A 21,917-nucleotide genomic window follows, 5' to 3' on the forward strand; every position below is an offset into this window, starting at 1 on the left:
TAAAGTAGGAGGATCACAAGTTCAAGTTCAGCCTCAGCTACTTAGCAAGACCCTGTCTCAAAAATGTAAAAAAAGGACTAGGGATGTAGCTCACGGTAAAGTGCCTTTGGATTCAATTCTCAGTTCAAAAAGAAAAAAAGTGAATGAATTTAGCAGATAGTTTATTTCAAAATTTCTCCCCAACTTAGTAGGCAAACTAAATTTCTCCCCAATTTAGTAGGTGAACATACGTATTGTAACTACTGCCCTGGAGATCTGGGTCTAGGTGATTTGGATTTTCTGTTTCACATCAACTGCATCACAGATTAAAACACAACAGTTCATCTCCATTTTCACCCTAATAAGCCTATTTTCATTGATCACACACACAAAAATGCTAAAGTGATGAATGAATGTGGAAAAATAAAGAACATTACAAGAGAAATAAGAAAAGGCTGATGCAGAGCTGATGAGACACTGTAAAGCATATGTGAAACTCAGCTCCAAGAGGAGACACTATGCTACTGACACTGGGCCAGGCTAAGATGCCACCAGTGGAAAATTCTGAATTCATCAGAAAACAGAAAAACGGAAAGACAAATCTGAAATACCATGCAAACTCCAAAGTGAAATGTGACAAAATCTGAACATGGGGAACTTGCTATGAGGAAAGAGGAGAAAGGAAGGCCATTGGAGAAAAGCATCTGAGTTGGCCAATTACTCCATTTTGGGTAGAGAACAGTCTTGATGGTAACAGGGGACATGCTAATATAAGAGGAAGCAGAAATCTGTTTCTTAAGTCTTAATCTGAACTGCAATAGGCAATGGGTAGTCATGACTAAACATCAGGGGTGGAATGATGCAGTCTAAAATTTATACACAAACAGGCCTCAGACACTGATCTGGGCTTTACTTCCCCAAAGAAAATAAAGAACAAGTATATTTCCGACCAAGAAGAAGTGCATTTTCCTGAACTGATGCATTTTGCACTCTTGGGTCTGAAATGATTGTTTTGGAAGCTTTTTGTGTTTTTCTTTGAAACAACATTATGCAGGATTTGTTTTTTGGGTTTTCTTTTCTTTTTCTTTTTTTAAAAATTTTATTTGTCAGGGTTTGTTATTGTAAATAGTACCATCTAGTAAACAGAAGCCTAATTGTATTTTCCTCTTGGCCACTGTAGAAACTGGGTAATAAAAAAAAAATTATTTGATTGGCTGATAGTCAATATTAATTAATATCAAATATGAGAAAATATAGCAAATGTTATGGTAACTGTCTTGCTCTACCCGTTCATGGGCCATATATTAAAAAAGTGCTCTTGATATTTAGCCCACGAGTCCTCCCCCACCTAAAACTACACTATGGATCACCGGAACAACTTCTAAGTCATTTTCAATACCTCAGGGTTATTCAATAAGCAATACTTGGATGCATATCAAGTGCTCTCATTAGAAGAAAAATATATTTTTCCTTTTAAGTGATAACAGCGTTAATAGGCAAAGTGGCAGTTATTTATGTTTTTAATTACTGTTTTCCCTAGCCCAGAAGACTACCTTGTAGACTACCTTTTCAGACTACTCTAAAGATGGAAAAAAAATCTTCCCCACACAAAGGAATTGTTTGTTTTAAATTACTACAGCAATAAATCTCTGTTAACAGAGCAACAGAAAAAATATGACATGGAAAGGAAACTTTCTTCTGGCCTGTCCTTCCATGGTCTGTCTGAGTCTACCCACAGCAGATGGAAGTTACGAATCCCTGCCCGGATTGCCTATGGACTACAAAAAGAGTTGGTAAGTGATTATGATTTTCTCCCCTCACTGGCATCTCTTCATCCAACTCCTGTTTGGACTCACCATGTGTTGGTTTCACGGCTCTCTGTACCCTCCTCTTTAGATACCACAGTGTCGGTTTTATACCTGCTGACCATGTGCTTCTTCCACAGCCAACCTCACGTAGCTCTTCAAAGCCACAGTCAGGACTTCCTGAAGCCCCTGGGTCCACACCCCTTTCCATGACATCACCCTGCCTTACGTTTGACTCTGAAACTCTTCTCTTGCAGTCTTATTTGAAGGGACCGCGTAAACAGACAAATTGTCTTTTTATCCCCTCTGTTAACAAGAGTGATCCACAAAGACACTCTTGCTTCCTTTCCTTTCACTCTATACTCTAACTATATTCAGTAGAGGCACATTTCACAAATTAATGAACACCCCTACATCTTCCAGGAAGCAGCTGTGTTCATGTAATAGCAGGGGCTGCTTTTCACAGACCACACATAAGGGCTCTTTAGTAGAGGTGAATCCTTAAAGATTAATACTCCACAACTGAATATAGAATTCTAGCCGCTCCTTAAAAAAAAAAAAAAAAAAAAAAAAAAAAAAAAAAATCATCCACTTGCTAGCATGTGGATTTGTTACAGGAAGTGGGGCTCAAGATTTAAACCTACTGACACCATTGAGGACATCCAGTTATTTCAACCCTCAAAGCAGTAGCCAACTTTCCCTCCCCAGGTTACTGCCCATCTCAGGGCATTTTCACAATACTACTAGAGTGGCAGATCACAGATGCAGAACACCCTGATGTCAGAAAAGCACTGGATAGTCACTTAAAAACCTATCTGAGGCCATGCACAGTGGTGCATGCCTGCCGTGCACAGTGGTGCATGCCTGTAATCTCAGCTGCTCGGGAGGCTGAGGCAGGCAGATCACAAGTTTTAAGTCAGCCTCAGCAACTTAGTGAGGGCCTGAGCAATTTAGCAAGACCCTGTCTCAAAATAAAAACTAAAAAGGGCTGAGGGTGTGGCTTAGTGCTTAAGCACCCCTGGGTTCAATCCCAGTACCCCCAATCCCCTGCAAAACAACAACAACAACAAAAAAAAAACCTATCTGAGCAAGGTTGGAAATTCTGGGCCAAGTGATGATTCAGTTTGGTGGACTTAGAATTGACTAAATGGCCACAGCCAAGGGCACCAACATCACAGAAAAGAAACACTGACCTGAGGTAGGTCCTTGATTCAGGGTTTTGAACATTTCTCCTCAAATAATGTTTTTACCAAGATGTCCTTAAAGAGTTCACAAATATATTAATTGGAAGAAAGAATAGAGATTTCAGAAAATTTCAATTGGCTAGAATGACAGCTACAGCTGATCCAAACAGACACATACAGTATCAAATAAAACAAACAAACAAACAACAACAACAAAATAAAACAAGAGATAAAATCCTGCTTTTAATTGTAAAAAAAAACCCATGTGTGTGTAAATGGGTACATGTGCACATTAGGACAGTATCATCACCTGCCTTGTGCTCTCCAAGCTGCTCAGCTAGGACAACTCACCCTGCTTACAAGCTCTACCAGTGACCCCTCCCCAGACTCTATGCCATGGATAAGACTCAAGGCCATGGATGTTTAGAAGCACATCCATTTTGTGACTCTCATTTCGACTAGAGCTTCCTTTTACTCCCTGGGCTCAAGCAACTGTCTTGGGCTCCAGTTCACTTTAGTTGACTCTGTAGCTGGTTCTGCTGGACTCAATTCTTTGCATTAGCTTTCTGCCTGGAGTCCCTATATACATACACTTACCACAGCTAGCCCAGGACTTGCTCAGCCAGACTATTGTGCTGTCAAATAACTGTCCATCTAAAAGGCCACCTATAGAAGAGATTCCCCGGCATTATACCTGCTCTGACCATCCAAACTGCCTCCTGTGCACTGCTACTTCTGGGACTACCTCCATGAGCCTGATCCAGCTCATAAGCTATTCTTCTCTGCACCCTGTCTGGGCTCCATTCTGAATCCCAAATTGTGGCAAGAGGAAAGAGAATGTATTTAAAGCAATTCCTATTTAAGAAGTCCTAAGGATTTCCATCAAACACAAGCTCCGTGCAGGCTGAAGATGTGACAGGGTGACTAAGTTAAGGTTTAACCTCGATCTGCGCTGGTACAGCACATACTGATGCAGAGAACATGCACATCTCATGAGACCTAATAATGACCCCTCGCTCTGCTCTTGTCAAACCATCACTGAAGTGTTGTGTTCATGTCCCAGTGCCATGATTTCAAAGAGGAATGTATCAAGAAGGAAATTCCCAGAAATGACAGCATGCCCGACACTAGCTTAGGTAAGGAAGCTGTAAGAAGCAGGGCTGTTGGGCTAGGAAAGGAGAATTTTCAAGGTGGGGTTTTCAGGTACTGAAAGGCTCCCAAAAGAACGATGACCTAGAGGCTTGTTCAAGAGACAGCATAAGGGTCTGTGGGAACACAGAGAAGAGACAGTTAAATAGGAGTGTGTGCCTTATCTCTGCTCCTGACTGGGCTGACCCTGCATCTCCAGACTCAGTTTCCTCCTCAGACTGAGAGGGTATGAGTTCAAAGGTCCCTCCCAGCTATATGGGCCCATGATTCCTTTTCTTTACATTAATCTCAATAGAAGAAAGAAGACCAGCATGGCCTTAACCTATTCTGAGGCCTGGAGAAAAGGTCAGTTTTTAGATCATCCAAGAGCCCACTTCCAAGAAAACTAAATTGACAGAAGCAATGTGTGGAACAAGTAGTCACAAACTCTATGTTTCAGCAAATGGAAAAGATAGAAATTCTCAAGTGGAAGGCAAGGTAGAAAGAAGAGGGCCTCTCCAATGAAATTCACTTCCTAATCCCTGCAACCTATAGATAATAAATGAATGTGGCAAGACGTAATAAAACTCTGGATCATGAGAGAAGAGTTTATTCTGGATTATCTAGCAGACTCCAAAACCATCACAGATGTTGCTATGACGGGGAAGCAGGAGGAGATGTGACAGAGACACACGGGGTGAGGACAACGTGAAGGCAGAAGCAGAGACTGGAGCAATGTGGCCACAGTGGAGGAATGGATTATGCTAAGGCCTCAGAGGTGGCGCAGCCCTGCTGACACCTTGATATTGGACTTCTGCTCTTAAAACTGCAAAGGAAGAAATCTTAGTTGTTTTAAGCCACAAAGCTTGTGGTAATTTGTAACAGCAGCCACAGCAAACTTAAAAGGAGGTTTTCTGCTTAAATAAAATTTTGTTGTGGTCGAAAAGTGGGCAACAGTAAACTTCTTTGAGGGAAAAAGCTTGAATTTTTGTGTTTTTTTTTTTTTTTTTTTTTTTTTTTTTTTATGCCACACCAATCTCAGAACAAGTACAACTCTGCTTTCAAAAGTTTTTAGGGGCATGTTTTAAGCCATTCTCCATATATTTGATTAATAATCTTTCTTTCACATGTGATTTCAGCAGACAATAAGTCTATGCAAAGCAGATAACCCAATGATGCCACCCTCTACCCAGCAGGCCTGGCTGCAGAAACAAATCACCCACTAACTCCCAGCTACAGAAGAAAGCTCCCTTGTAAAGCAAATGATACAATGTAGGTGAGGCTTGTCTCCATTCTCTGCTGTACCAAGGCCAGTGTCTCTCCCCACTCACACCTGGCAAGACCCAGCTCTTGTCTCCTGGGATGGTGAATGCTACCAAGATAAAGAATGTAACAAAATGATCCCCAAGCCTGGGAACAGCAGCAGAAAGAGAATGAGTTTCCCATAGGCTTCCACCACTCCTGTTTCCTAAAGAATATCATCCTTGGAAAACCCTCTCACACCATCAGTGGGGAACATCTCACAGGGCCAGGTCAGGTTCAAAGTGATGATTCTGGACTGGGTTTCTAACTGCTTCTTGAAAAATAACATGATTACTACTTTTAAAGACACAAATAAGGGAGAAAGTCCTTTTAAATTCAATGAAGAAAAAATAAAAAATGTGTATAAAAAGACCAGCTAAATTACAGGAGGCTAATGATGATTTATTGGTCTTCTGCTCTGCTGAGCATCAATGCAGGACAACATCCACTATGGAGTGGCAAGGGAAGAATGTGCCAAGTCTGAGTAGTACTTTGGGATCTGGCCACTTCCTAGAGTCAGTCCTTGGGCAAATCAATTTACTTCTGTCTGGTTTCATCCTCCTCAGTGCAAAATGGTGCAAATGCCTAAGACAACATGACCACTGGTGTTCGTTAACATTTGAGAAATGAATGAATGAACTATTCTGTATCTAGGTCTGAACAATCCACACCAAAATTTTCAGCTCTTTCCTTGAATCACAAGGGTAACATTTTTATCAGTAGCTCTGCCAGCTGTCATTAATATCTGCCTGAATTTATAATGTCTAGAAAGAGGAATCTTTTATTATTTGGGAAAATTTGAATTGGCAGAGGGCATGTTTTTTCTTCTTAGACAGTAGCACTTTTACAATCCAGAGATTTATGTAAAAGAAAAGTTGGTCAGTTATTATGGGTGATGCATAACAACTATTTTTGGTCTTTTGAGTCTAAAACAGAACTCTAAGCATGCTCCTTCCTCCTAAGCTCACTCTCCCTCTTTCCCCAATCCAAAGCCATTCCCTTTTCCTGAACCCAGTGGCTGGGAAAGTGGGCAGTATAAAAAGTGACCCTTACTCAGTGATATATTGAGGTTGGGTCCTTCCATTGCCCAATCACCATCCTATTGGTCAGTCTGGATGTGAGGTTGGGATAGGGGGCATGAAAAATGTATGTGAACCTGGTCTCTTATAGTCCCTGAGCACATACATCAGGAAATCTACAAAACAACCCCCACCTGCTCTCAGGAGCTGCCCTCTCTAGTCGCCACTCATCAGGAGGTACCACAAGTACCCAGTGTCCCTTGCTCCCCATCAGGAGAAGACTAGATAACAAAGGTGGCAGTAGGCTGTGTTTAGGTTATTCTTCCTTCCATATTGTTCCTCTCTCTCTCACACCTCCCTAAAGCAAACAGCACACACTGGCAGGTAGTGCACTCCAAAACCACTCTCCTCCCCCATTCACCCTGGAGACAAATCCTCATGCTAACTTACAGGCAGTATTTTGAAGCTTTTGGACAACCCATAGAAACACTATTAACCTCCTGGCCCCAGGGAATCCTATTTCTCCCACTAAAGGAAAAACTTATATTTAGAATTAATTTTCCACCTCTTGCCCAACAGTGTCAGAATCATATATGTGTGGCTTTAAAGCTTAATTCACTTACAGGCTCAAATTTCAAACCCTTAACTGTTTAGAACTAGTTCCTCTCCCCATAAGACTATTAACCCAACTATTAAGAATCTAGGCTATTTTTATCGTTTCTCTTAGGATTTCAAACCAAACCACTGCTGAAAAATGGAGCAACCTCCACATATGTTTTATGTGTTCAGATAAACACATTTTGAAGGATTCACTCAGAAGAAAATGAAACATTTCTAAAACAGAAGGTAATTTTTTCTGTTTGCTTTTCTTTCTGAATGACAGGTTTTGTTTTGGAAGACCTCTATGTCTATCAACTAGGCAGTAGTATTTGTGGCCATATTTGTGGCCTGGATGCAGCTGTCTAAACCCTGCGAACAGTTGGAATGGCGATACAGAAATTCTTGGTTGCACAGAAACTGCAGAAATGACAGGGGACTTTCTCATGGCAGCCACTGAAATACTTTTAATCACACTAAACAAAGGCCATTCTGGATGCATGAAAATCAAACCTCTCTCCTCAGCCTTTTGAGAGTAGCTATGTTACGAACTAGATGTCTTTTTAATCAAACCCATTTAAATCATGATGACTCAATTTCATCAGCTTTTTATACAGAAAAGCACATTTTTGTTCTTCTGACATAATTCGATGATGTATCCTTCAAAATTCAAAAGAATACGGATCTTGCTTTTAGAAGATATACTTTGTACTTTCTATGCAGTGATTTATGGAAACCATACTCAGGACTCAAAAATTCTGGAAGATGCAACACATACATACACACACACACACACACACACACACACACAATTAACATTTCCTTTGTGCCCTTAAGGTTTCTCCCTCCTTTATCTCTGAACTCTTTGCTGGCCCAGATTTCTTCATTCTTAAGAATTATCTATTCATTTGCTTGAAACATTGCACTTTTGGAGAGAAAGCTGAGGAGTGACTATCTTATCTCCATATAATGATATTAACAAGCATGGTTTTTTTTTTCACAGATAAAACCCCTAAATGGAGAACGGAAACCATGATTTCTGGGGTGTACAATGAGATTTTTTACTTTGCCACATACCAAGGTGGATTTCAGTGGTTCTCATCACCCCTTAATTTGGTCACATGTCATTCATTCATGCCTGTGGTCAACATTTTTAGAGGGTCTGCTAGGCTTAGCACAGATAAAGATTCTGACCTGACAAAGCTTAAGTTCAACAGGGAATAGAGCTATGAGGCAGATATTGTACGAATAACTACACAACTCCAACGACGACAACTTTGAAGAAGCACATAGTAATAGGGCGACCACATTCAGGCTAAGGGGCTGGGGAAATGTCAAGGAAGAGCTCTCTAGACAGGAAAACTCTTTCTCATTACTTACTGGTAAAACTTTTTAGAAGAGGGCACACAAATACATTGTTTCAAACATTATATCAATTCCAAGGGAAGGTGGAGTATGGGAAAGACATCTGGTTAGAACCCTGCTTCAATTGCAAAGCCTCCAGTAACTCATAGAGAGGGACAAGGTTATAATGGTTAAGTGTAACATATACCAAGTACTTAGTTCCATAAACTATAGATATTGAGTAATTTAGAACTGATGCTGATTTATATTTGAGCTTTGATATGTCAAAATAAAGCTCATTTTCATAGAGTTCTGTCATTACAAAAATGTTCACAATAAGAGGAAACACAAAAATCCATTTAAAAAACAAACACAATGATGTTAGTGATTTTTCTCAATTGGGCTGGCCACCAGGTATCATTTATTATATAACAGAAGCACTCCTATATGAGATTCAAATTGGCAGATACATAAACAGAGACCAAAAAAAAAAAAAAAAATGGTACATTGTAAAAAAGAGTTGGTACATCGTGCTCAACAGCCTTTTATCAGCATTAGATAAAGATTCTGAATTAGAGCTTTTGAAACAGAGAACGCCCCTAAAATGGTTGGTTAAGTGTTTTTCAGGTCATTAACTGCTTGACTGAGAGGGAGCAGGCAGAGCCCACTAGAGGCAGCTCAAGTTCACTTTTCTTCCCAAGAAACATTTTCCACCCTTTGTCTAACTTCCCTTATTCTGAGTTCCCTCAGTACTTAGAAATATCCACAGGACAGGGTAAGTCACACTCGTTCCCTCCTTTGCTGGACACTCATTGCTGCCAGTGTGGCACCAGGAGGTACAGCTGGCGATACTGCGCCTTCCTGGAGCTCCCGCTCCATGGCTGGCTCCATGGCTCCATGGCTCTCTTCAAACTGGCGGCCATTGGCCCTTTTCCCATTTTAGTAGAAGACTCAAGTCAGTAAACAAAAAAATATGTGCATGGTTTGTGCTTCCAAGTTAAAAAGTGAATATTTTTACTTAGACCTGAAAAAGGAACCACTTCCCTGATGAGAAAAATGAGGCTGAGACCTTATTTGCCTAAGGTCTTACAGTAAGTTCACAGTAGAAGTGAAGCAAGGGTTTAGCTCCTTCCAATCAGGCCCTTACCCCATTTACTGAGCCCTACTGTTTTCCAGAGTAACCTTCCTGTGGGTGTAGGATTCATTCTGGCTGAGCTGGACAGGGCAGGGCAAGCTGGGCAGCCTTAGTAGCACCAGCTATTTCCTGGACTGTCACTTCCAGGTGCCCCACCCTGCTGTGGGCTTGGGTTATCCCAGGAAGGTCACAGTGCTGACCTCCCATGGGGGAGAGCCTTTGCAACCCCTGACCTCCATGGGCAAAATCTAATTGTACAGCGATTCTGAAAAGGCTTCCTCTGTCTTGTCACGACAAGAGTCTTTCTATTTCCCCAAGTTCCCTCTGGATTGTTTGAGCCGAAAAGTCCATGACTCAAAGTAGAGGATAGGCCACTCTGCAGATGCTAGGAGCCTGCAGGCAGCCAAAGGTCAGGGGTTGCTCATGATTGTTCTAGAACAATATACTTCCTCAACTTAAAGCTACATTGGCTGCATTCAGAATAGCTGTAGTTCAGGGAGAAGAATACCTCTTGCATTCAAATTCAAAATGAGAAATAACCCCAAATCACTGATGATAAGTGGCAGCCCCTGAGGGTCAGGGAAGAGAGGAATGTAACTCAGAAAGCTGAAAATGATACCCCAGGCCATGTAGCTGGACAGAAAAGGACTCCGCAAGTGGCCACTGAGACCTCTGGCAGGTCAGTCTTTCTGGGGAATCTGAGGAGCCTAGGAGATGAGAGAAGGGCAGGTAGAGATGAGCACACAGTTCATTTACTCATGTTCTCATGAGCTTTCTGAACAGCCCCGCCCTCGGCCTGAGCTTCCAGAGCCCCTTCTGCGTAGCTCTATCTGATGGCACCATAATTACAAAGTAATTGTCTGTCACATTCATTTTTGCCTCAACAGAATCCACTATGGTGTTTAACGCTCAGCAGGCACCAAAAACTGTTAAGCGAATGAATGATCTGTTACACAGTGGTCACAATTTAAAGATATAAATAGGGTAGAGGTAAGCAGTAGCTATCTGAGAGTACAGGAAAAAATGGCCATAACTGGATGAAAGGGAGGTCCCTTAACCAGTCTGAAGAGAAAGTACCCCTATCCCTCATCAGTCCCAGGGGTCATCAGCCATAGGATAGCTGTTCCATTCTATTTTGGGGATGGAGAGATCTAAGTTATAGATAAATATGTTTCCAAAATTAAATAAAGATCTTCTTCCTATTTCATATAACAATTCCATCCTCAACTCAACTTCTCAGAAACTTAGGGCCTCAACCGCAACCCCAAGATGAGGGTGAACTTTGTCCTGGGTTGTCACAGGAGATCCTCTCTAACTCACAAAGTATATGTCTTTCGTGTGAAATGTGTCAACTTACTTTTTCCACGTCTAGAGCAGCATCCTGCTTCTTTAAAACACTGTAGAAGGAGAAAAAAAAAAAAAACAAAACAAATAGTGAGACATCAAAAGAGAACCAAGCATTCTGCTCCTGTAAACCACCCACAAAGCACCACCAGAGAATTTCCATTTACCCACAAATTTTTTCCCATTCACACAATTGTTGCTAAGTCACAGTTGCCACAAACACCTGCTTGAAACTGCAAAGACCTGGCCCTATACTACCAAAGGAAGACAGCATGAGATTTTAACTTTCTGGAGCAGGGAATACAAGGAAGAAATTCTCGAGTGTGTACACACACATGCCCATGTGCCTTCTTCAGGGTCTCCATGAGTTATCTATGTTGGGCACATTAAAAACAAGTCTTCCAAGGTCTTACTCGACTTACTCTTGACTTAAATCTCTCTCTAGGGGCCCATATATGCCCCACTTCCTGTCTTACTGTGGGTGAACCTTACTGTCAAACCAGCCTTCTTGAGATGGTCTCTGTTTTCCATCATCTGGGGTTCCTTTCTGCCGGAGGTTTGCCAATCCACCAGATTGAACCAATTTATCCATGGAACTCTAGCCCCAGATTACTTAGAACCTTATGACAGTCTCCTGGCAAGGCTGAGCTGATTCTGAGGATACCCATGTCCACTTCACGTCATCTTTAAAGTGCCAGGGGCAGGATGTCAGATTTCCAGTTTGTTCATACACTTTGCCTCAATCTGCCGATATTATGATACATCATTTATCATTTGAAATTTTAGATGTTTCAAGAAAGCCTCAGTATCTAAGGGAAATAATATAAATAGTTGAATGGAGTTATGTTGACAACAATATATGAAGGCAAAGTGTGAAGTAGAACCTGAAATTTTAAAAAAGGCAGAAACAATTTATCCTATTGTATTTGAGATGCTTAAGTTCCTTTCAGTATGCTTCTCAGCATTTTTCTTCCTGGTCTATGGTTTTAAACACCCCCATTATAAATTATTATCCCCATCAAAAGCAACCCCCCCACACATACACAAGAATTTTTACACTGTTTGAAAAGACGTATAATTAACAGTAACATCTTTGTTTAGTTTAATCAAAGATGACTCAGAATGAAGGAAAGAAAAAGTGACCATGGGGAAGAGAATTAGAAACTCATATATTGTTCTCTGAAGATGGGTATTCAAATCATGAACTTGCTGCAGACAAGCAAGAAACCACTATGGAGGTCGGAGGGAGAGAATGTGCTAATCAGCATGCCTCGATAGCCGTACCTTAGCAACCCACCTCTTCTGGCTTCTGAGACATGCTCTCCTGCACTAACCAAGGAGACAACACAATATATGACCTTTCATCTGGCTTGCTCACCAGGGTGCTAGATGCTGCTGTGCTGTACAAAACAGAAATTCTCTTTGTCCAGAAATTTAATTTGCCTCCCTATAACCAGAGAAAAGCAATTCAGCACTGAGAACTTTTCACCAAAGGGAACATATTTACAGTGGAAGTTTGACTTCCCTTCTTGAACATTCTTATATAGGTTAGGAGAGCTGTTGTGATTTATAGGTCACAACAAGAAGTTTTCTGTTTGCAAAGTGAAAGACTCCTTCATCTGCTTCCGAAAAAACACTTGAAGAATCCTTATCCTTTTCCAGGGTAGAAAAGAAACTTGCATATTGCATATCTTATGCATATCACACAATTGCAGCAACTCAGGATGCAGGAGTCTCAATAGGCTCTGAAGGAATGAGCCTTTGCTCCACAGCACTTCAGCAACCGGTATCAGTAGGAAAACTGGAAGTCCATTCGGAGCTACTGGCTCACTACCACACACAGTCTTATTCTCCACACATGTATATAGCACCATCCAATTTATTTTTCAGGCACATTAAACAGATGGAGTAAACTAACAAAGACAATGTACGCATCATCCTGTAGCCATAAACCGAAAGAGGGACCCCATAGCTTTAACACGAACAACTTTCAAGCAAGACTGCTTGAGATATTTTCAGGCACCAGTTCCATTGTTTCAAGGAGGACAAGAACAGATAAAATGAATTTCCTGAAAGTAAAATTTACATGGCAATCCCATTTGGAATGAATAGTGGCACTGGCTTTTAAAAACCACACATACTGCCAGGTATTATGGCGCACACCAGTAATCCCAGCAGCTCAGGAGGATGAGGCAGGAGGATTCTGAGTTCAAAGGAGGATCGTGAATTCAAAGCCAGCCTCAGCAACTTAGGTCCTGAGCAACTTGGCAAGACCCTGTCTCTAAATAAAATATAAGAATGGACTGGGGATGTTACTCAGTGGTTACACAGCACTGGATTCAATCCCCAGCACCAAACAAACAACAATACCAACAACAACAACAAAAACATACCTTTATTAAGTAAAAGGTATTTCTGAAAAATTGAGAATAAGTTTTAGCTATCAAATGTTTAAGTGAAATAGATACTTTTTATTTAAATGACTCCTTTTAAAAAATAATTTCTTCAAAAAATTGACCAATTATTCTGATTTATCTATATTCTGAGTCTAAGTTTTATGTTTTATATTTCCAAGCCTGAAGGACAGACAGGCTCCTCCAACTCCCTGTGTGAGCACATGTGTGTAGACAGAGCCACGCATATACAGTTATGCAGACATTATAAACAGTTGCCTTCCTATTCAACTCTGGGCTTTGGGACATTAGAGCATTTTTCATGCTTTTATTTTTCCTGCTAATGTTTTATTTGGCAAACAATGAACATAACCCAGATACTATAGAGAAAAGGCTGATCATAAATGCTACAAATGTTTGATCAACTGCAGGAATTGAAGTCAAAGGATAAGACCCTGACCAAAAGTGAATTAATCCCAACTATTTAGAGCAGATCAACCTCCCACTTTGGAGGAAGATATAAGTTCTCTAAAAATAAAACTGGGAAGTCCTCAACTTTGAATTCTCTTCTGACATAGTTATTCTTCCAGCCTCCCTGTTCTCCTAAATGCCCACAGCAGATCGCCCCACAGACCTTACAAAAGGATGGCTCAGGCAGAGAGAGCAACCAGATGGTCAAAGGAGCACTGGTCACGTGAATGACAGTGAATGACAACCTACTTGGTAGTACTACAGGACAGAGAGGTGGCTAAGTGCATGGCAGTAGGCTGCAGGGGGAAAGGTAGGAAACTGAGACAGAGGTCAGATTGTGACAGATGTTGTAGGCCAGCTGAGAAGTTGCCAGAGGTAGGAGCAAACTTTTGCATGGTACCTCTGTAATTTCAATCTGTGTCTATTGCAATGAGGAGCAGGAAAAGAGACGCAGCCTCCAGCATATGTCTGGCACGGGCTAAGTGCTGTCATTCCAATCTCGCCAACCCTGCTGGGTAAGTATAATTTTCTCCTCATCAGCCTTCAGTGCCCAGCTCACAATCATCTTTTCACTGTTTTCCTTGCCCACACTTGTGTACAGAATTAGCTTTCCCCTCTGCTGTGTTCTTCCTATACTTTATGTGGGGCCTGTTTCATTGCCTCCCTGTTAGAACTGTTAGCTCTCCAGGGGCCAGGATGGCCCTAACCACTGTGCCCACAACATGCAGGAGCTGGTGAGGAAGGGGTGACAAGTGAAGTGAGTGAAGGGGTGACAAGGCGCAGTGACAGAGTGGCTAATGAGTCTATATTAAATCAAATGGAGCCCATTCCTTCCTGCACTACGAGGTGGTGTTGCGTGTATTGGATGGGTGGAGACCAAGCGTATAAATGCAGAGCCTGACCACATCTCACACACAACATGCCCTTAACCAGAAGATGACCTTCTTCTTCAAATTCCATCTTGGGCCTTTAGCTTCAAAATAAATGACAGAGATCAAATCTGGAATTTTTACTTTACTATTAACCAGCAATTCTTGTTATTTAAAAAATGTGATTGAGAAACTGAAATTCAATACATCATGGTCATAATCACATCTCATACATGAATTCAAGATTTAAATCATTGTTCAGGGTTTTGCTTGATTATTGAAAAAATATGGGAGATGGGAAAAAATGAGATATGCCTTCCTCTTGCCATAGTATATTCTCTGTTCCAAATTCAACCTCTTCTACTACTTACAAAAGATTTAAAATATTCACTGACCTGCCAAAAAACATCTGCACGTTACTGGACACATCTTCGGTCTTCACATAGTTACATCTGAATGGTTTCTTTCTGCTCCAGGGATCACAGCTCTATTCAATCACAACTAAAGTGGGAACCTCAGAACTGTACGTGGTGTGATGTCAGTGGCGAATGAGGATAAAATAGCCATTTGATAGCAATTTCCTTATCAAGCCTGTCAACAGGGACAAGTGTTCCTTCGGTTATTCTTAACTTAGGATCCAAAGCACAAAAAAGACCAGGCAGGGCCAGACGCTGCTGTAATCCCAAAGAAAGCTGAGACACATACAGAGCATACACAGAAGTTCCTCAATGCTCTCTGGTAAAGGGGAGGCCCCTGGCTCTCTGCCTGAAGCCCAGGAACAGGCCCACTTTCACAGTGGGCTCTGCAAGGCCAGTGCAGCTGCAGACAGGCACGCAGTGTGTGGGACCATCCACGTTCAAGGTCACCACAATTGCCTGTGCACCCCACAGCTGGATCAAGCCCCAGAGACAGGGCCCAGCTCAGACAAGGCTCTTTGTTGTGGGACATTTCTCGTTGCCCTGTTTCCCCAGGAAAAAGGCATTTTCCTCTAGCCATTCATCCTGGCCCCAGACTATCTCGCTCTCCAGAGTCCTCCTGCACACAGAAAACTATGTTAGAGATGGTGGCAACTGCAACCTCTTCTCCTGTCTTGCCCCCCAGGTGAAGCAGTAAGTGCATGTTTCAAACAATAAGGAAAGCAGGGCAGCGACAAGGCCAGCGCAAGATGATGCCACCCCAGGGGCGTCTTTAGCACACTTCCATTCAGGGGAGAGTCTAGTCTGGTAAAAGACAGCAAAGGTGTAGGGGGATACCCTTGTGTGTCCCACACAGGCAGGGCAGCACAGGGCTCAGTCAATGCTGTATGTGCTCTCATTCTTAATGACATAAATATTCACTTTGCCTCCTAAACAGGTAATATTTGCTCATTGAAAACTTACAAGATATGAAACCTAGGTTATTCCAGAGCTTCTCCTTTTTAGCCAGTGTTTCTCTGCACATGTAAAAGTTACATTTATGGCCAGCATCTTTGTCTAGCACAACGTGACGAAAAGCACACACAGCTTCTGACGGAGGCAACCAGTGCTGTTCACTGCCTCGCCTATTTTAATTAGGAAGGGACAAAATGTAGAATCTACCACCTAAGGATGCCCCTCACCACTGACCTCTAAAGTACTCTCGGGTCCACAGTCAGGGAAGAAGCAGTCGGCTGGGAAACCAAGTTCAATCCCCAGCTTTGCTACTTATGAGTTCTGTGACTGGGTGGCAAGGGATGCGGCAAGGGTCACATGTCAAAAAAAAAAAAAAAAAAAAAACAGGGGTCAGGGAGGTAATGCTAGCAAAAGCAAAGCAGGGGAGCGGAGGCAGGATGGCTGAAGAGCCCAGCCCGCTTCTAAGAGGACAGTCACATGCTGCCTGAGCAGACTGCTGTCACTACAGAAGGCACATTCAATTTTGCCAAACCTGCCATTTTTTTTTCAAGAGAAGCTGGAAACCCCGGTTTTTATATAAAAATGCCCTATTTAAAACTGTGTGTTTACATTTTTAAAATGTGCCATGCAAATCATAATGCCTATGCCTTTTCTGTTAAAGAAACTGATTGCTATCTGCTCAACTCCTGGGGGGTCATTTAGGAACACCAAAGTTTTTATTGTCATAAAAACAAGATAATGCAAATACATTCCAATTCACAAAGAGGGGTGACAAGTTCCTTTTGTTTATTTTTTTAAACCGGGGTTGACGCCTACAAGGTTTGGTACTTTGTAGAAATATTGAAAAGTATACTTGAGCACATTAGCTTCTTTTAAAAAAAAGAAAGAAAGAAAGAAAGAAAAGAAAAGAAAAGAAAAGAAAAGAAGAAGAAGAAGAAGAAGAAGAAGAAGAAGAAGAAGAAGAAGAAGAAGAAGAAGAAGAAAAAAACTGTAGTAGACTTAGAGAATGGGGATGTGACAACTGGTGATCCCAGATCAAACAGTGGAGTGAAAGGCTGCTTGGAATGGCTTCAATTGCTATCAAATGCCATGTGGAGACAGGTAATGTAATAATCCTCTCAAAAGCGCCGTGGTAAAAGGTAGAGAAGTAGGGTACTAGCCAGAGGAGAGTGGGTGGGGGTGAAGAGAGTATATCATTAAGAGAGATAAAATGACACGTGCATTCATTACATGATTATCACATTAAAGCAAACAGATTAAAAAAAAACCCAGGTGCCACCTAAAAAAATTGTGTCAGCAAAATACTAAATAGTGTTGGTGCAGTAAAAATTTTATTAGATGGAATTCAGAAGCTGAGATCCAGTTATTCAGGTTTTTCTAAACAAGAAGTCAGAAAAAGAAAAGGGGTGGGAGAAGAAAAAAAAATGAAAAATCTTTACTACAACACACACTGCCCCACATTTTACACTGTGCCATTTCTGTATTTGTCCTTTTTAGCCTACTTCTCTCACAGTCTCTCTTTGCTGAAATACATTAGTTGCCATGGAAACGATGTCATAGTGTGTAAAACCATTTACTGTCCTTGGAAAGGCATTCATGATAAAACTGAGCAGTAGCATGTTTTGAAAAGAGAAGCAACAGAAAGCCGTTATGCCAGAACCTGGGGTCTCAAAATCGCCGACTTCAAAGTAATCCTTTACCACCACCACCCTGTGTCCCTGAGAGCTTTTGCCTTTCAGTTTCCCCCAATTATCCAGAGGCACACCTTACCTAGTTATGTAGGCCAGATGTGTTTAAAACAAAGTCTCTGATCCGATGCTGATGAAAACAATAGACTCCCTATAATTCATGCTTCCTTCCATGCGGTGGGGAGGGGCTAGGAGACTATAGAATCAGAATGGTTGTGTGCATCACAAGACCTCTGCTAATGGAGAAGACCTGGTCCTGGAATTCATTTTGCTCTCTTAACTTTGTGATCAGAGACAGAAATAATATTTGGGACCTTGAGATTTGGACCTGAATTTCCTTAGTCCTAGGAATTAGCAAGACACACCTTCTCTTCAACTCTAAGTAAGTCACATTCATTTCATCAAGTAAACAACCTGAGCAACTCTCTCATGAGCCAGAGTGACAGAGAAAACAGTCAGGTAGCTCTCCCTGGAAGCTTATTATTCAGAAGGGGGCAGCTGGCCAAAGGCAAGGGCACAGAGGGCCCCTGGGGCCACGGTGGAGAACCAGACCTGATTTCAACTGCGATAGGAAGATGCTGAGGGAAGTGATGTAATCTACTTTTAAAAGCTCCCTCGGCCATTGTGGGAAGTAGAATTGGATGGGTCAAGAGTAGAGAAGGACAGGGCAGCAAGGTTGCGGGAATAGTGCAGTCTGGATGAAAGAGGAGGACATGCAGCAGATGGAGCAGTGTAGTCTAACTAGGGTGAGTGTGCACCCTCCCTTGTCTGTGACAGTGCTCATCCCCTCCTGCTGCCCCAGCAGTCTGTCAGAGTAAGCATTTGTCCAAGATGTTTCACTTTGTAAACCAAGTATTACTATTAGGTGCATGAAAACACACCAGGAGTGAGTTTTGTAATCTTTACTTCACAGTTGTAGCTTCTGCTATGGTCTTGCATACCTGTGAGACAACTCTATGGCAAAGGGAATTTACCTTAACACGTGATTAAATCTGAAAGATGACCGATGGCCATCCATCTTTTTTCCTGTCCTTTTCCTAACTTGGTGTAATACCTCCTTTTCAATTGCAACACACAGAATGTTCACCGATACAACAAAGAGCACTTGGATGTGAGCAATCTAGAAAAGCTAACTACACCAGTTTGGGCAGTGAGAGAAATTTTCTGCATTGCTACTCCCCCTCATTGGCTGTCACTGTGCTGGGACCCGTGGCGAGCCTGAGAGGTACAGAACACCAAGTCAGAAGGGTGAAATGGAAGCACAGAATGCTATACATGAAAAGTGTGCATGAAATATTTGCAGGAAATAGACCTGCTAAAGATCTTTCAAGGAATTGTCTGAATGCGCTCATTACAGTGTTTTTCTCATTTATTGAATGGTTATATTATTTTATTTTTGCAATATCTTTTTTTTTTTTTGGTGATACTAGGCAAGTCACACCACAGACCCCAATTTTGTTTGTCAAGAAAGTTGATGATACATGTTATTTAGCACAGAATGCTTGTTGATATTGACTAACCACCATGGGAGCCACAGGGGTGTTCCTGACTACATAAACCCCAAGTCACAAATCTGCTAAAGAGGCACCAGCAAATGTTAATAGCTATTGTATTAAGACAGTGCTGATGACAACTTGTTCTTAATTGATTCTGCTCTCCCACCAGGTGTGGTGGTGGTGCATTCCTGTAATCCCAGTGACTCAGGAGGCTGAGGGAGGAGGACTGCAAGTTCGAGGCCTAGCTTCTGCAACTTAATGAGAGACCCTGTCTCAAAATTTTCATATAGATAGGTAGATAGATAAATAAATAAATAAAAGGGCTGGGGATTTAGCTCGATGATAAGCACCCCTGGGTTCAATACTCAGTACCACATAAATTGATTTAGATTACTTTTGACAGGGTGTATGTGTGTGTCTGTACGTGTGTATGTGTGTGTGTAAAGTATCTGTAATGTATCAGCTTCATTAGCAGAACAAAAAACTTTAAACAACTCAATGATTCCAATGTTATGGTAGAATTATCAGGTATTTTAAACTATTTCATAGGATCAAAAGAAAATTTGGAGAAGTTTATTCTGTCACAGGTGAAACAGCTCCTGTTATTGTAAACACTGCTGTAAATTGTACAAAGTTCAACACAGAAGATGAAATTACTTGTTTTTTCAGTGATGATACATATAAAAATTTTGTGATGCTAAAAATGTTCTTTGGTGCTGGAGTTGTGGCTCAGTGGTAGAGTGCTTGCCTAGCATGTGTGAGGCACTGGGTTTAATTCTTAGCACTGCATATAAATAAATGAATAAAATAAAAGTCCATCAACATCTAGAAAAAAATTTTTTTAAAATAATGTTCTTACTTTTCAAGAAAACTATGGAGCAGAAAATGACTTAGAATTTGGGGTGGCACATGCATAATTCATAACTGCATTCAATCCAGGTAGGTATAGCCTCCCAAACATGAAAGAAAATTGTAGATGTAGAAATTGACAAACTGTATCATATATGCCCAGTTAGAAAAACTGAACCTACAAAATTTTTGTGTCAAAGCCAATGTTCAGCAAAAAATACTTTAGCACAGCAGTACATGCCTCCCTTTGCCACCTGTCATCCATCATCACCTGGGTTGTGTTTGAGAACCCACTCTCTGAATTGACCTGGGTGTGCCTTAACACTATGATAGGCAAGTCTTCTGAAGTTTGGGTGCATTCTGTTCCAAACCAGTTGGAAATCTTTGATCAAAGCAATGAATGAAGCACCAAAATAGTCTAGCTTTTGAAGACGTTGCAGTTAATTGAAAATAAGGCTTGTGAACAGAAGATGTTGAAATTCATCCCAATGAAAGCAAAGGAAGGAGGAACTGAACACATTAAATGATAAGATTGAATACTACCCAAGATTTAATTCTGAAATTATACTATGATGTTTTGTAATATCTTGACTCATGGCAATCTTTTGATGGTGCTCCTAGATTTAATTGGATACATTTATGGTCTGTAGCAAAATGGGGTGAAATTGAGAAGGCCCATGATTTTATATCATCTACATCTGACAAAACATTCAAAAAGATCATACATCAATTTATTTCCTAAGTTTTGTCTTGTAAAAACATTTGTTGAAGATAAGAATTCTAAATGAAGGGAAAAGACCTGTGAAAATATTAACAAAATATTTACACATTTCACTCTAAAAAAAAAATTGTCTTGGAAGAGCCCCTACTTAGCAAAATTGCTCTGAGCTTACCAGGGACTTTACATCTGCAGAAAGAGCTATTTTCTCAATTAGAAATACTGTGGTGTACACATAAATGCCAACTGGAAGTATTAACTTCAAATACTAACTATAAACAACTCTGAAGGGATCACAGGCAACTTCATAAGAAATTAAAAACAATTTATTCTTCATGAAAAGTATCAGTAAAATGCATACTAGAGACAAGGCTACAAAAACCAGGGTGAGTAAATTATGTAGCAAAAAATAATTACTATCTTATGTTTTTTCAAATGCTCAGTTAAGTGATACAAAAGACTTTTTATCTCTAATGTGTATAAACATGTTTTTTAAGTTTTAATAATTTTGATTTTAAATAGATTTTGAATAGGAGTATTTCACAGATCCAAACTATTTTTTTTAAATCTGCCAGTTCATAAATCAGCACTTTAAAAAATTCTATTATTTTATCTATGCAGGAACACCTCCTGATTTACATTATGGCCCCATTTCCACCTCCCTTGATTACCACTGACAGACAAGGGAAAACATGAGATGCATTTATGTTTTGAGATTTGCTCAGTACCACGGTAATAATCTTCTGGTAGGAAAATATATAAACAGTGTCTCAATAGGCAGCTCCCCACCACACCCCCAACAAAGGAATGCTTTGAAAGCAGGCCTAAAGATTTCCCTTCCAAAATTACTAGGTATTTCCAGGAACAGCAGGTTTTGAAAGACATCTTCTTAAATGTAGCATCATCCTTGTATGAATGTCAGAGAGAGATGAAATGTAATTAAAAAGAGTTTTCCCCCTCTCTCATTTGAGTGTTCTGGTAAGTACGTATGAATTATACTTGGAAATGAATCCTTTCATAAACTGGCGCTTTATTTAGTACTTGGGGATTGAATAAAAACAAAGAGCATTTCCCCTTGTATTTAGGAGCATATTTCTAGTCTTCACCCTGTTACCTTTAAAATAGGAAATGAAGAATTCAGACACAATAAAAATTCTTCTTTGGCCTCTATCATGGCAGGCAGTGAGGTCACTGATAAAGGCCCTGAAACTCTCATGTTTTCCACC

At 40.8% G+C, this 21,917-nt stretch overlaps 1 protein-coding gene across 2 annotated transcripts in view; it reads right to left on the reverse strand.

The window, feature by feature from the left end:
* Positions 1-21,917, reverse strand: part of FYN (FYN proto-oncogene, Src family tyrosine kinase) — a 204,111-nt gene that overhangs the window by 168,091 nt on the left and 14,103 nt on the right. For both annotated transcript variants that reach the window (XM_081294884.1, XM_081294883.1), the window contains exon 2: positions 10,851-10,890. The gene's annotated coding sequence lies outside the window, so the exon portion shown is untranslated. The remainder of the gene's footprint in view (positions 1-10,850; positions 10,891-21,917) is intronic.

The sequence above is a fragment of the Spermophilus citellus genome, assembly GCF_964194105.1.
Source record: "Spermophilus citellus genome assembly, chromosome: 5".
Taxonomy (NCBI): domain Eukaryota; kingdom Metazoa; phylum Chordata; class Mammalia; order Rodentia; family Sciuridae; genus Spermophilus; species Spermophilus citellus.